General features: G+C 37.1%; 1 long non-coding RNA gene across 1 annotated transcript in view; it reads right to left on the reverse strand.

Annotated features, from left to right (window-relative positions):
• LOC138170011 (uncharacterized) overlaps window positions 1-395 on the reverse strand; it is a 511,203-nt gene extending 510,808 nt beyond the window's left edge. The window contains exon 1 of the long non-coding RNA XR_011170509.1: window positions 157-395. This is a non-coding gene — a long non-coding RNA (uncharacterized lncRNA). The remainder of the gene's footprint in view (window positions 1-156) is intronic.
• Window positions 396-15,509: the final 15,114 nt, after the last annotated feature.

Consider the following 15,509-nt stretch of genomic DNA (forward strand, 5'->3'; position numbering starts at 1 on the left):
TAATTATCCATCACAAAATACGTCAGGTTTGCCATTTGGGGAAATAAGCTAGAAAATTTATTAAGATACCAAAAGACTGAGTCCCAAAACCAGAAAGTGAAAGCCATCAGAGTAGTTATGACATTGGCACAGGTAGATAAAGTAGAAAGCACCCACATTTTCAAGCCTTTAAAACAGAACAGGCTACCTCAGGCAAAGGTCCTCCTCTCCCCACTCACAGCAACCACCCAGCGTTCTGGAAGCACACTCCCAGCAGCTCCGGCCTCTGGCAGTCCTCAGCAGGAGTCCCAACTCAAAAAAAAAAAAAAGGCAACTGCCACCAACTGCCAACCGCAGGACCGTTAGCTCGGCTTTTCACTTTCTCTTGCTCTGCTATGTCAGCACGTCCATGGGGCATGGGAGATCTTTAAATCCCATAACCCTTACAGCACTCTGTTCTTTATGCCACTTAGCTGCCCAGAAAAGACCTTACAGGTCATCTAAATGGAGATCAAATATTTAAAACACAATATTACAAATGTATTCTGACCTAATTATCTAGTTCTCCATTAGCTTGGTAACTTAGAAAACTCACAGACTCTCAACTCTCACCTCTGGTCTCCATTTTCTCCTAATCAATTCAGAGGAATTACTTTCAAGAGTCTATTTTGTTATACATCATAAAATCTGTTGTTCATTTCACATATGACACCTCCCTGTTATCATGTCATCAGAAACTTTTTAGAAATTCCTCTGAACACCCAGACAATGCATACAGAAAAGTCATCTGATACCACCATATGGAGGAATAATTCTCTTAATGTCAACCCATTTTCAGTCAAGCAAAAATTCACAGAGATATTCATTTGTTTTGCTATTTGAAACCACCTCAAAATATAATTTAAGTGACCCACATGCTGACAAGCTAGCATGCTACATTATTATTATTACCATTATTTTGGTTCAAAATTTGAAATAGTTTTTGAAATAAAATGTCTTCATAAGGCTGTAGTTATGAGTCTGGAACTGCTTAGTGACCTGGTGGCAGTAGCTGAATTAGATTAAAAACAACAACGATGACAAAAACATTAACAACAATAAAAAAGTTGAGTGGTCCTGAACTCTCTAAATTCCTGTGGAAAAGGACACTTAGCAAACAGCATGGTCTCTTCCTGTTGTAAGAGATGGCTTCCAATGATTTACTCACAGGTATGCATACAGAGTCCTCAGTGTGCCCAAGTAAACCTGAATGTCTGAAAAAGGAGTTGGCATTTCTGTCATGTTTTAAGTTTATTTTATTTAAATGAAGCTTATTTCTTAGAATGACTTATTTTTGTAAATATTTCTAGATTTGTGTTTTAACAAAAAGTCTTGATGATTATCTGGCCCCTGTGCCCAGATAGCTCAGGAGGAGAAAGTGAAGTTGGTGACTTTCCACAGCCCTCCCTCATTCAAATAAATGTTTCATGTCATCATCTCCCTGATGTCATGGTCCTCTTCAAGAATAAAAGACAAACATATAGTTGTTGATTTACAAGTGAGTTAAATTATTTTATGAATAAATAAAATAATTTATTAAATGTTTATCATTATAAATTTTATTTATTATTTTAATATAATTCTTTGTTTTTTAATATTAAAGTTATGATAGCGTTAGGAAAATTTTCAAAATATAACTTCATATATGCACATCTTCATGAAATGGTTGGTACTTTCTTTGTAAGAATATCGAAATGTACTGTGATTTATCCAGGGTCACATTGGCTGTACATGTCAGAGGTGGGTCTTGAAACCAGATGTTTTTGACTTCAAAGTTGGCTCTCTCTCTCCCCTTGGTCACACTGATCTTTCAAAAATGAGAATCTAAAGAAACACAAGCAAAAAAGCATAAAAATATGGAGATAGAAAGAGAAGATCCAAAGGGAAAGTTGTTGGATGATATAAGGGACATGAAGAAAGTGAGACGACAAAAGGTCCATTTGCTAAGCCTCAGATGAAACAAGTTCTCCCATGGGCTCTATGGCATCAATTTATCTTGTATATCCTATCCCTGTGAGTAGTTAGTCATAATCAAAATCATATGAATTGCCAGGGGGGAACTGACTAAGATCATAATCTAGAGAAATGCAAGGACACTAGACAATGGTGGCATCTTTTGACCACTGGTAACATGAGCAAGAAATACAAAAGTAATTTCTTTTATCATCAACTTCCATCACTTCTCTTCAGCTAAATATTTTAATACCCAATGCAGAAGCAGAGATTTCTACAAGACAATGATCTTATCTTTGATTTGCACATCATATTGACTTAGACTATGAAGAAGGAATAATATCTTTGCAAGTTAGACTAGATTTTGCCTGAAAGATAACAGTGGGGATAACAGGGACTATGACTCAAATTGTGCCTTCCTTAATTCAGTTTCCTGGTCATCTAAGGGAATAAAAAATTCCACCCACATAGAGTCAGGGCCTTTCAGACAGGTAATCAATTCAACTCCATGAAAGTCGTCATGTCCCAACCTGCTAGTGAAACAAGCTTCCATGTGGAGACATCTAACCAAGCAAAGTGCCCATTTTATCAAATATCCTCCTCTATGCTATGACTAAGTGAAATTTAGTTCAAGTGTGCTAATTGTTCAATGACATTCAATTTGTTCCAACCTCAGAGTGTTGACATGAGTCAGGTCCACTTTGAACAGACTGGAAAGTTTAGCAGATAATTATGTCTTTTAATATATATCTTTAACACCCATGCCTTATTTTTATCACTGTCTCCCAGTGGGATAACACATCTATGAAGAAATTGCCCATCAGTCTTGTTAAAAAAAAAAAATCTCCTTTCAGCTCATCTTACCTTTCAGACAGTAAATATCTCCATGATGAGGCATCAGGGCTTAATTGCATCTGGTCTTATCTTTGAAGATTCTTAGAATTCTTCTGTTTGACTCTTCACTGTGTGTGTGCTTTCTCCTTTCTCTTTGAAGAGGACTATGACACCCGGAAGATGAGAACATGACTTACAAGTGAATTGTATTTGAGTGAGGGAGGGCTGGGCAAAGTCACCAGCCTCCTTTTCTCTTCCAGAGCCATCTGGGTCCTGTGGTCAGATATAGATCAGGATGACTAGAGACAGCCCAGGATGCTGTGGTAGAACTTGGTCTTTTTAAGGTAAGATGTTTTCAATTCAAGTACTCCCTTTGAGTAAGGCAAACCCTAGGCCTCTTTAAGAAGTGAATCAAGGGAAAGCTATTTTAATTTAAAAAAAGAAATCAAGCCTTCAGGGTTGCTGGTCAAAAGATAAATATTTACTATTTACATTCACTCTGAGGTGGAATGGCCCAAAAAAATAGACATTAAATCGTGCATGGGCAAGGGCCTAGTGTTGTCCAATCAATGAGATCCATAGTGAATTGCATTTAAGGGCCTGGTTTTTGAGAAAGAAATCTAGCCAGTAAAACCCAAGTTGACAAGGTAGGTTTCAGACAGCAAAGTTTACCTTCTTTTGGGCCCAACACTGAGAGAACAGGAGAGGGGATGGAAGAGGAGAGGAGAGGAGGAGAGGAGCTGAGTTGTTCAACTGAACTGGCCATCTGGGTACCAGTCTTGGACTACTCACAGACTGTGGTTTGTCCTTTATTCTAGAAGAGGACCATGACATCAGGGAAATGATGGACATGACTTGCAATTGAATTGGATTCGAGGGAGCGAGGGAGAGCTATGCAAGGTCACTAGCCTCACTTCTTCTTTCAGAGACATCTGGGTCCAGTGACTAGATGTAGATTAGGACTGGAGATTGGCCAAGATGCAGTGGGAGACCTTGAATCATTGAATTCTTTGATTACTTACTGTCTTCCCTTAGTCCTTTAGTTCAAGTTTCATTTAACTATTTTATCCAGGAAGTCATCTTAGTTACCGGCTTGTATGCCACAGTCCCTAACTAAACCAATATCCCTAGGGCTCTTCTTCCTTAAATGGTAAAGGAGCTAGGCCTCTTTTTCTTCCCCAGCTCTTGACACAGCAATGACATATAGTAGGTACTTAATAAATGTTTTATTGATCGACTGCCAAACCCAATCTTTGGAACAATGGATACTTGATACTGATGTTTCAAACTCCCAGGCCCTCATCCCTTCACATAGGAAAGAATATAACCAAAGGTCAAGGTCTAAGGTTCATTTCATATGTCTGCATGATCTCAGAGACCCTAATACCTCTCACCTTAATAGCATCGTCTCTTAGTGGACTCAGAGGATTCAGAGTAAAAGGGGGAACAAAGTCCTGAAAAGTTCAACTGAAAGGAAAATGGCTGTAAGTGACTATTTAGGAGGTACTCTTATTTCTGGCTACATTACCAATTATAAAGGGCTCCTCTTGCCCAGGGGGTAAGTAGATTGTTACCAGTTACATATGTCTAATGTATTTCTAAATTACTTCTATCCCATATGATCATGACCCTCCTAGAAGCAGCTTCTTCAGCACCATCCCAGATTTTTTCTACATGCACCAGACCCTCACTCAATGGATCTATCTTTGAACTTCTCTACAGATCTCAGCCAATTGAGTCTCTGTGTGCTAGAGCAATAATAGATAGTGCATTTAGTAGATGTGCCAGGCATTATGCTAAGGTCTAGAAATAGAAATAAAAGCAAAACAAAAAGCCCCTCCTCTCAAGGAGTTTTCATTCTAATGGAGAAGACAATGCATAAAGGGAAGCTGGAAGTGTTGGAGGAAGCTTACCAGCTGTGGATACATGGCAGTCTACTCCTTTCTTTTTTTTTTAATTGGGAGAGGAGCTTTTAATGCATAAAGCAGTATACCACAAATGCTATGGCCAAGCCTGGGAAAGTGAACTGAGGGAGACTGAAGGTAGAGGGAGGGCTGATGTGGAATAAGAAGATGGGAATGGTGGGAGAGGAAACAGGACTATTGGTGCTGGCCAAAGCTAGGCTGCTCCTCAATTGTTTTCCCAGAAGTTGCTGCAGGCCATGGTGAGTGCAGCCACCAGCACTGTCTCTCTCTCTGTCTCTGTGTCTCTCTCTGTGTCTCACTCTGTGTCTCTCTGTCTCTGTTTCTCTGTCTCTGTCTCTGTTCCTTTGTCTCTCTGTCTCTGTTTCTTTATCTCTTTCTCTCTCTCCCTCTCTCTGTCTCTGTCTCTCTGTCTCTCTCTCTGTCTCTCTCTCTCTCACCCTCTCTCATTTGTATGTGTATATGTATATATGTATGAATGTCTGTATATCTGTATACATATGTGGTTCTAGGCAGAAGGCTATATATACTTTCAAACATAGTTTCTATACACATTGGTTTTCCTTAACTTTTTTTCTTTGTTACTGAGAATCTAGGGGTAGGGAAATGAGTGCTAGGTATCCAGAAACAATTGAGATATAAAAATTAATCATCTGTAAATTGCCTTGGTTTGTCTTTACAAAGCAGTGCTCTAATTCATGGCACATTTGCTACCACCTAAAACCATATTGACAAATTTAGGACAATTTTCAAAATATGTATCAAGCTTACTGAGCCAATACTAGGTGAGAAGCCACTCTAAAGGAGTGCCCTTGGAAAATCAAGGGGACCATAATAAGGCTCCTATGTAATTCTTATTCAGCATTAAGTAGCTAGGGAGTGTATTTGATAAAGTGGTGAGTCATGAGTCAGGAGGAACTGTGTTTTAAGTCCAGACTCAAACATTTAACAGTTCTGTGAATCTGGATAAGTCACTAAGCCTTTATCTGACTCAATTTCTTGAATTGTCAAATTGGGATAGTAGTAATGACACTTACTCCCAGGGTTGTTGTGGGGGTCAAATGAGATAATATTGGTAAAGTGCCTAGCACATAGTAGGCACTTAACAAGTTTATATTCTTTCTCCCTCCAACCCCCTTTTCTAATTTAAGACTCTCATCACCTATTGCAAAAGCCTCTGATTTGCTCTTGCTGAATCCCTACCATTTCTACCCTCTCTAATCCATGTTTCACCAATTGCTAAAATGATATTTCTCAAGCACAAGTCTGACCTTCTTCATGTCTACGACTAGAAAATGCCTCTCCATACAACTTTGAACTCTTATAGCACTCTACATGTCTCTATTATTCACTCTCACATTATAATTTGTATTTGATTTATCGATGTCTTCTTATCCTTGATCAAAAGCTCTTTAAATACATTGTGAACATTCAATACACATATATTAAATTGAACTAAATTTTGCCTTATGTAGAAACAAAGCTACTAATGTGATTAATGTGAAAAACATTGATCCTTTTACTTATTTTTAATATTTAACTATATTTATATATATTAATTATTTTAAAATTTTAATTTTCTTTGTATATATGTATTTGAATGTTTTCTCCCCAGTGAGATTGCAAGCTCCTTGAAGGGAGGAATTAACTGTCTTTTCCTCTTTTTGTATTGCTTAGCAAAGTGCCCGACACATAGTAGGTGCTTAATAAATGTTTATTAATTGATTGACCTGAACTCAAATCCTATTTCCCAAAACCAATTGTTATGTGACTTTGGAAAAGTCACTTAACTCTGGTCTTTAGTTGGCTCAGTCTTAAAATGGGGAAAATTAATATCTTATTGCTTGCCTCAAAGGTTAAGTGCTACACTGTATAAATAGCACCTATCTCTACTCCAAAAGCTTTATTTTTTCTTAGAATGATTTGCCATGGGTTGATTCTGAAGTCAATAATTTTTGGCCAATACCAATAATTACAAGCTGTCAGCTTAGAAACAAATGCCACCCGTTGTCTTGGTGTTCATAGAAATCATAAAAATGATGAGTAATTTGGCTGCCAGACCAAACTTGCTAAATTCCTAATATGAAATGAGGCTGCACCCTCTAACATGGTTTAGATTTCTATTTGGCACAGTTCTACTAGATGACTGTTCAAATGATGAGCACTTTTCTCTGCAAAAGGAAAGGCAAGTCCATGAAGATCAAACATTTAGCATGTGAATAGATTTTGTTTAATTAATAAGATAAGAGAAAAGCAAAGTATAGCTCCTTCTCACAATTGGGAAACTTAAACATGGGATAGAACTGGGTAAACTGATGAACTGCATGTCAGAATGGTTTAAATGAATATTCAGCATTTCATGTGCCTGGTAAATTGCTATATTCCAGGACAGTATATCATTACAAAAAAAGAAGAAAATATAACTTTTGCCTTCAGGGAGTTTACATTCGAATTAAAATTTAAATCATGATTTGGACTTTTTTAATAGCTTATTTTTACCCCAAATGTGGTCCTTTTGAAATTCTTTGGAAACTGCTAATCCATGAAAGCCATTATAAGTAATTTTAATAATTGTTTTTTTTCCCCACAAAGACCTCTTTTGGCCAACTTATTTATGAAAAGAATAATTGGTATTGTTTAAATGAAAAAAAAATCAAGTCAACAAGCATTTATTAAATTCTTACTATGAGTTAGGTACTGTGCTAAGTACTAGTACCAAAAACAAAAACAAAAACCAAAAAAATTTAATCCTTGCTCAATGGAATAAAAGTGAAAACTAACATTCCAGAAATCTGAACAGAATTATAATAAAGTACCAAAGATTTAGTAACCTGGGCTGGGAATCTAGGACCTTTACCTTTCTTGCCTGGTCATAAGTTGAAGTTTTTGCTAAGCTTAGCTAAGTGTAGGAGGGGACAGCACAGATGCTGCAAATTTAACCACAGGTCCAAATGTTTCAGACTTGTTTCCACCAACCACCAACTGACCTGTACAAATATAAAATTGGAACTCCTGTTGCAGAACTGGGCAGGTCACCATGTCCTAAAATCCCCATGATTCATAAAATATTGTCTACTTCCATATCGACATTGATATTGGTAGAACATTTATCTTCTGCTTTCATATCTAAATTAATACTGATGTCATATTTTGTCTTCTTTCATGTCTGCTAGACATGTACCTTCTGCTTTTTGATATTACTGACATTTTACCTGCAAACACCAGCAGATTTTTGCATTGAAGGTTGTGCACCTCAGTCCCTAATTAACAGGAACAGGATACAAATAGGGAGGGGGAAAAGGGTGGTCTTTTGGGTACACAATCAAGTTTGTATTTTGTATTTTGCCTCTACTCCTACACTGCCTCTAGTAGCAAGACCACCCTTCTTGCAAGAAGAAATAATTAAATAAATCCTTCCTGTATCTACTTGGAGATATCTGCTTATTTTATTTTGGGCAAGGGTCCTCTTGTCCCACACATTGACGTCAAGGTGCTAACATTTCTGATGAGGGAAAACAACAGGTGAAAGTGAGCTGAATGTCTGGAGTAGGGGGGAAAGTACTTATGTATATGCCTGGTGAAGTCTGATGATTCAGGAGCAGAACTGCAGAAAAAGGGGATACACAGCAGTACAAGGAGAGAAGAATCTTTCAGGGATTATAAAGATTTTTTAGGCATTTAAAGATAGTTCTTTATGCTAAGTATTCAAACACTGATATGAAACTTTTGCACACTGTTAAAAGTAAGCTCAAAAATAATTATTGGTGAGTGTGACTATGAAGGGAGTTGATAACAGCAATAATACACCGGAAGGCAAACGATGATCTCTTGCAATTTCAGAAACCTAAATAAACCCACAACTGGGCAGCAGTCTACTTTGAAGGAAATCCATTTTGCTACTAATACTTTTGAGACCATGGAAAAATCATTTAACCTCTTCCAGCCTCAGTTTTCTCATCTATAAAATAAAGGAATTTGGCTGGGTGTTCTTAAAGGTACTGTCTGTACTAAATATATGATCCTATGAGCTTTTACAACATTCTCAATGAGTTGCCATACAGTATTTGATTAAAGATCCCCTGGTGGAGATCAGCACCCCTAATGCAATCCATTCCTTTTCTGGACATCACTAATTATCAAGCAAGTTGAGTTTAGACGTGGCCAAAATCTCTCTCTCTCTAGTTCCTTCAAAGTACTGCTTCTTACTCCCCCATCCTAGGCTCAACCCCAACTGGAACCAAGCAAAACACATTCACTCTTCAGAAATTCCAAATTTAAAATCCCTCTCTTTTCTAATCTTTTCTTGATCGCATTGCTTTTCATTCTCTTGACCTTGTTTGCTATTCTATGAACACCATGCAATTTATCTTTGTGATTACTAAAATTCACTGCCTAAACTTGAGCACAGAACTCTAGATGAGGTCTGAACAAGCCAAAACACAGAAGCATTATCAACCCTTCTGCTTCCATTAATGTCACATATGACTGAATTGGGCCGCTAGGTAGTACAGTGGATGAAGTCATGGTCCTGGAGTCAGGAAGATAGGAAACCTAGAGATATGAAACCATGGCTCAGGTGACTCAATATCAAGCCAGCCACACTTCAAGCTCACTTTCAGAATGACATGTTAGCTTGAATTGTGACTAATCCCTATACTATGATGTATTCAAATCACATTTAAGTTTTGGAAAGTTCTTTATAGACATCTTTTATTTGATTCTCACCACAAGTCTGTGAGGGGAATGCTATTATCATTCCCATTTTACAGATAAGGAAACTAAGACTGAGAAAGGTTAAGGCACTCATCCAGGGTCACATTGTTTAATGATTAAGTCAGAATTCAAAGTCACATCTTGATTCCAAGTCCAAAACTTTATTTCTATGCCACCCAGATGCCTGCATATGTGTTATATTCCCCAAGCAGAATATAAGCTCCTGAAAGGTTCGACTTCTCACATTACTATCCTTAGTACTGCTGTTTATTGAATTGGATTAAATTGACTCCAGTGAGATGCATAGACTTACAGGAAGCAGTTGTACATTCCCCAAAATGCAAATTAATGGTGGGCCTAGGCCTAGAAAATCAGAAATTTCTAGAAGCTTACCTTGGAAAATACAATGCCTGTGAAAAGTGACATTCAATGGGGAGTTAGGAGAGGAAAGGCCAAAAGAAGCTCACAGCTACCAGGGGGTGAAGAAACACATCCTGGGCCCCTAGGAAGAAGGAAATTGGCTGGAGAAGGAAGTTCCTATTATAAAATTGTGTATTAGGGCCAGCTAGGTGGCACAGTGAATAGAGCACCAGTCCTGGAGTCAGGAGGAGCTGAGTAGGAATTCGACCTCAGACACTTGCTAGCTGTGCCACCTTGGGCAAGTCACTTAACCCCAACTGCCTTGCTTTCCCCTCTCCAAAACACAAAACAAAACAAAACTGGGATTTAAATAGGTTCTATGTTCAACTGTTACTAAAGTAGTAAAGGATTTCTGGGGCTACAATTATCTTACCAATTTCAGTACCATAGAGCAAATACCAATTTGTTTTTTAACTGTTAATAGTACATTCAGTAAATGTGATGATCTTTGAAGAATTTTTGAAATTATTAATTTCATTCCCCTTGATGTTTCTGTTATTCTGTCCAGCACCTTAAGTGGGACAATAGCATGCATTTACCAGAACTAAAAGAAATAGAGATCAGTAGAACTCTAACAATAGTTATTTCCACAAGATGACACCAAAACACCCTTACTAGCATTTATATAGCACTTTGAGGTTTGTAAAGTGCTTTGCATATGGTATCTCATTTGATTCTCACAATAAAGGTTCTATTAATATTCCCATTTTTGTAGATGAGGAAACTGAGCTTGAGATGTTATGTGACAGACCCTATGATATACAGCTAGTGAATTTCTGAGGGACTGTCTGAATTCATATCATTCATTTGCCATCCATCTGTCTGATAACAACTCACCATTATAAGGGTTTTCTAATGTTTTAGCAATAATTATTACCAAACCCATGAAAGTCTAAGAACTTCAAAAGAAATACTCAAGAAATTTCTATGCATTTTAGACTATTAAGTAACAGAAAAGAGATGATTCTGTAATATTTGAATAATTATATTCATACCTGGATTTGAAAACATTGCAAATCATTGCCCAATATCCACACAACACACACACACACACCATTTCACTTAAATCAGGTAATAATATTTCCCCAAGTTCTGTTATACCTAAGAAATAATCTTATAAATTGTTCCAATACTTATAAATTTAAAGAAAAATAGCTTCCATTCTCCCCAAAATGAGCAACTTTCTTTTGTACAACTAGATGGGGACCAGAAATGGAGAGAGAAATTGGAAGCTGGCCCTACTTAAGAAAAGTAGACTAAGTATTTATTGGCAGACAGTGACTTTAAATTGCACATTAAACTAATCCAGGCCTATGCCTTAATAAAGGCCAGTTCTGGGAATTCTTATGGATTTTTGAGCTCATTGCTGGGACAACATCGAAAGGCAATAAATGTTCTATTACTTACACAAGCGGCTAGTTTTCAGAAAATTAGTCACCAGTGACCTTTTACCCTTTGTCTCTCTGTCCTCCTCAGTCACTGTGCCTGATCTGAATCAAATGGAAGGAGCAGGCCATGGTGAAGTTTCTTTACTCATTTGCCTAGAACTGGAAATCATTGTATGAGGTATAGAATTATATTTCCAGTGATGGAAATGGGGATTTCTATTTATCCATTAGTATGTTACTAAATTTCCTTTTTAAATTTATTTGACACTAGCAACTTGTGTCATCAAGTAAAATAAAAAAAGAAAAACAAAGTTAAATGTTTTTGAAAATATGTTGTCAGAATAAAGGTAGGGAAAAAAGGACAATTTTTCCTACATGTGAATCAAAAATTTCTGAAGTGTATGTGGGTTTTTTTGTTTGTTTAACATTGGTCCAAATCGTTCAAAATATTAGAGAAATTCATTAGACTGAGACTTAGAGGTTTGAAAGTGGTAAGGGACTTGAGAGGGGGAGGAAAAAAGACTCAGGGGGGAGAGCAGAGATGTTATTTGGAGACCAGTGCTTTGGTAGAATTATATTGATTAGTTTTCCAGTTAGCAGTGAGACCTCCTTCTGACCCTATTTTCAGGGTCACTAGATCATAATATGATTGCACTAAGAGACTGGTGTACCATATTGCTTTCTGAGGAAAGTGTGGACCTGAAAATCACCCATTTAGAGATCTCCTCCAGTCCCAAACCCCTTGCCTGGACTCTACCTAACAAATGCATGTATAAATTGCATATACAATGTAATAACACATGTGGCTATAGACATGAGAAATGATAGAAAAATGGTACCAACATTTTGCAACAAGTCTGCCTTAGAAATTGAATCTCCGCTAACACTATTCCATCAGAGTCAGAAAAAATAAAATGAAAATATCTGCTAGACAAGAAGAGCTAGACTGAGAGCTCCTGGTGGAAGGGAGAACAGGAAGCCTTTTCTTTTGAGTTAAACATTAGTTATGGCACATTGTACAAAGGCGATGTTAAGAATATTCAGAGACATTCATTAATGAATTAAACAGACATGACCTAAAAATGTGTCTCCAACTCAGAATAGCAATTAGGTACCTAGCCATGTATTTTTTTTCTTAAAAAGAATAAATAAATCTTATTTCCTACAAAGAATGCCTAGGGAATGTTTTTAGCTAGATGTCAGCTTATTATAATTGGAAACTTGGGTTTGTTTTTTTGTTTGTTTGTTTTATAAGGCTGAGTAAGGCTATAGCTATTTAACACCCAGATAACCAGAAAATTCTGTGGAGGGGGAAATCAGTTAATTCAGTAAAAATTGTCCATTGGTCTGATTGCTTGGCATTATAGAGATAAAAGAAAAGGACAATTAATTGTGTTTTTCAATCTTCAAACATCCCAACATCTTATCTCCTATATCTGGAAATGACTTTGATATGCTGTTATTGTGCTGTTAATGTCCATTGATACAGATCACTAAAGAAGAATAGTATCAAGGGGGCATGAGGGAGGGGGAAACTCCATTTAGTAACTATGCAATGTCTGTTAAAAGATTTTTTTTCTCTGCTTATAAATCTGCATGCTACTGGGATACCATGATAATGACATGTGTTTATACACAGCTTTTGGTGTGCCTGAGCTGTTTCTGTCACATCTAGCTCATCATCACCACATTTCATGGTTTTCTTGGCAAAGATACTGGAGTGGTTAGCTATTTCCTTCTCCAACTCATTTTAAAGATGAGTAAACTGAGGCAAACATGGGCAAGTGACTTACCCAGAGTCACACAGCTAATAAGTATCTGAAGCTGAATTTAAACTCATAAAGATGAGTCTTCCTGATCCTAAGCCCAGGGATCTATCAACTGCATGAGCTAGCTGTCCCATATACAGTTTTAGGGTTTGCAAAATACTTTATGAATATTATCTTTTTATCTTCACAACAAGGTTGCTTCTTCCCAGTAGAAACACCAAGTAGGAGGAAATCTAACATTCCCTCTCTTAACAACTACCTGAATATTCTTCTGACAGAAGTCTTAACTTCATTCTGATGGCCCAAAATCTTCCAGAAAGCAATTTCTCTTTCTAAAATGGTCCCAACTTCCTTGCAATACTTCTAGAACAAACCTATTTCTTTACAGTAGTTGCTTATAGATGGTGCTGTCCTGCCATCTACCCCCCTTTATATGGCATGTTTAGAAGATCAGTGATATTTTCCTTGATAAGGAAGTGGTGGGAAAATTATTTCATTCTTTTCTTCTTGTTCTTTTTTCTTTCTTTATTCTTTTTTTTTCCTTCTTGTTCTTAAATGGTTCAGAGAAGAGATGATGATGCTAGACAAGAAATTACAATAGAAGTCTGTGAAAACTCCACAGCTGGTAGTCATTGTAAAAGGTAGAACACCGGAGTATGAGCACTGGACTTAGAGGCAGAATTCCAGTCCAAGTCTACCATATACTAGTTTGGCAAATCTCTTTGAAACTCAGGTTTTTCAGCCACAGAAATAGAATAAAAATATTAACATAATTTATAAGGTTGGTTCTTGCTCTTGGCTTAGCTAATTTATATTTCTGTGACTGCATCATAGAAAATAATAATCTCCAAAGAATTAAAAATGAGTAATAATCTGAGGTCAAAGAGGAGGCCCATGATGAATGTGTGCAGGATGTGATACATAACAAATAATGAACTACAAAGAAGAATCAGAGAAAAGAATGACACCAAAGATATATGTTTGAAAAACAAAATTGGCTGGTCATGTAAGGAGAATGAGGGGTAATAAAATATAGTTTGTGTGTTCCATTGGCTTCCTGGTTAGTTCAGGAGAAAATGAAGGTTTCCATCTACCCACAGAAAAGAATATCTCTTCAGGCCTTAATAGCTGATGGCTTAATAGAAATGAGCAAGAATGGAACAAATGATTATTTGGTGATAGGAATAAGTTGGTCAGGTGCCAAGAAGGTGAGAAAAGGGCATGTATCAAAAAGGTTAGTGTCACCATAGGCAAACTTCGACCACTTCAGTTAACAAAAGATTTATTAGCCATTGGATTGAACTACATGAAATAATAGATTGCTTGCCTAGTCATTTGCATCAAAACTGCTTTCTCTTAAAAAATGCCTGGTGATCAAATTTTCCACTGAGGGTAAAATAAAATAATACTTTTAAACCTCTATATTACATAGTCCAAGCTCCAAAATATCACTTGGGCAAGAAAGAAGTATGCATTTGAAGGTTCTTGGGAAAAGACATCTTCTGCTAATATTTATTGAAGACAGTACTCCACCCTCTTTAACTCAGTGTGACCTACACCTGTTAAACTATATAACACCCAGAAAAGTGTGGGTCAAAATTCACAAGTAAAATAATACTTGCATCACATTTCTCCAATGTATGAATAAGTCTAATTCTAGGAAGGAAGGAAGGAAAGAAGGAAGGAAGGAAGGAAGGAAGGAAGGAAGGAAGGAAGGAAGGAAGGAAGGAAGGAAGGAAGGAAGGAAGGAAGGAAGGAAGGAAATGAAGAATGTCCCCAAAGCATGTCAGGTGGATGCCTTCCAGCTTTCCTGCATTCCAGCAGGGAATGAATGAGAGTCAAACAGGATAAGCAGGCATGAGTGATCAGGATCTGTATTTCTGGGGGGAACACCCACAACCATGAATCACAATTTGAGTGATTGTTTTTGGAAAAGTTTTGTTGCAAAGATCAGATGAAATAATGCATACAAAGGTGCCTTTCTACACTTTTAAAAAATGCATATGCTCTCATGCCTTCTGTGTGCCCATCTTTCAGAGAACACCAGGTAACTTAATTTTACATTGTACCTCTTGGCTAATTAGTCTGCCATTGAGTTGTACTACTCCATGTGGTGCCAACACACCTTTCTATTTGATTTGTGAAGCTCTAGGGCTGATGCATATCTTTGAGGTTAATAGAGAGCTCTAAGCTTCATGCCTTCATGATCTTTAAGATGGGTAATGCTATCTCTTATGTTTTCTTTTATGTGGGTTCACAGAATACAGTCATCATCTTTCAGAAACTCCTGGATGATTGTCTTATGAACTGTTTATCATTCCATTCATGTACCCAACACCTGCATTCATTCAGTCTCTTTCTCATATCCTTATTCAATACTAGATTCAAAAGCTAGACAGGCATACAAGAAAGGAAGAAAGGAAGGAAGAAAGGAAGGAAGAAAGAAAGGAAGGAAGGAAGGAAGAAAGAAAGAAAGAAAGAAAGAAAGAAAG

The sequence above is a fragment of the Petaurus breviceps genome, unplaced genomic scaffold, assembly GCF_028583685.1.
Source record: "Petaurus breviceps papuanus isolate PSGF00001 unplaced genomic scaffold, PetGlider_PUasm1.0 126, whole genome shotgun sequence".
In the NCBI taxonomy this organism is placed as follows: domain Eukaryota; kingdom Metazoa; phylum Chordata; class Mammalia; order Diprotodontia; family Petauridae; genus Petaurus; species Petaurus breviceps.